The 1,047-nt window shown below is 42.8% G+C and overlaps 1 gene segment (V, D, J or C); it reads right to left on the bottom strand.

The window, feature by feature from the left end:
* Positions 1–273: 273 nt before the first annotated feature.
* LOC308375253 (immunoglobulin kappa variable 4-1-like) lies at positions 274–770 on the bottom strand. The segment is given in 2 exons: positions 722–770; positions 274–611 (listed from the first exon to the last, which is right to left on the bottom strand).
* Between the last annotated feature and the right edge of the window lie 277 nt (positions 771–1,047).

The following is a 1,047-nucleotide window of genomic DNA, read 5'->3' as shown; positions in this document are numbered from 1 at the left end:
AACAAGGAGGTTTTACCCCATGAGATGGGCAGGGGTTCTCATGTCAATGACAGAGGTGTATCAACCGGCAGGATGCTATCATTCAGTTAGTACTTCTCATGTCATTTTCTCATGGCATAACTACAAACTGATATAGGCAAGTATGTGAATAATGACTTCCAGACCACTTGTGTAGTTACTGTGTATCACACCCTTCAGCACCTGCAGTGAGCTCCAGCAGCAGAGTGCAGTCATGTGGAGCCTGACTGAGGGAGGTTTTTGTACGGCGCTTTATCACTGTGTGAACACAGCTTTACTGCTTATCTCGTGTATACTCTGACAGTAGTAAACTCCTGCATCCTCAGCCTGGACATTACTGATGGTCAGAGTGAAGTCACTGCCAGTTCCACTGCCACTGAATCTGGATGGAGTCCCAGACTCGAGTGTTTTAGCGTATTTGATTATGAGTTTAGGAGCTGCTCCAGGTTTCTGTTGATACCAGAACAAGAGATGGTCTGAGTCCTCATCCTCATACACATCACTGCTGGTTTTACAGTTGAGAGTGACTGATCCTCCCTGTTGAACAGCTTTCACTGCAGGAGTCTGAGTCACAGTGACCTGTCCATATGAGACTGCAGAGAAGACATGGAGAATAGTAAGAAACGTATATTTAACCTCCCACATATGTTCATGTATCTTTACTTTACACACAAGATCTGGTTTCAAATAAAACAAAACTTACTCTGAAAGCAGAGGACAAGTGTCCAGAGGAACATGAAGATGAAAGTCATTGTTGAGTTCTCCACTATGAGAATCAGCTCTTACCCATGAAGTGGTGAACTCACAGGGCTATAAATAATCCCCCCAAGACTAGAACTGTGACCACTCATGCAAACTGACACATGTAGCCTATGTAAATGATCTTCCTGAGTGAAACAGACCGTTAGGGTTACAGTAATGATTAGTATGTACACACACATAGATAATATAGGAAAATATCTTTCTATGAAATTGGTAGATTGATTGATAGATTATTGAACAGGTCTTGGGCTCTGGAAAGAGCTCTGA

Source organism: Sprattus sprattus (genome assembly GCF_963457725.1).
Source record: "Sprattus sprattus genome assembly, chromosome: 14".
Taxonomy (NCBI): Eukaryota; Metazoa; Chordata; class Actinopteri; order Clupeiformes; family Clupeidae; genus Sprattus; species Sprattus sprattus.
Note: the sequence above shows the minus strand (reverse complement) of the source record. Positions and strands in the feature narration are given on the sequence as shown.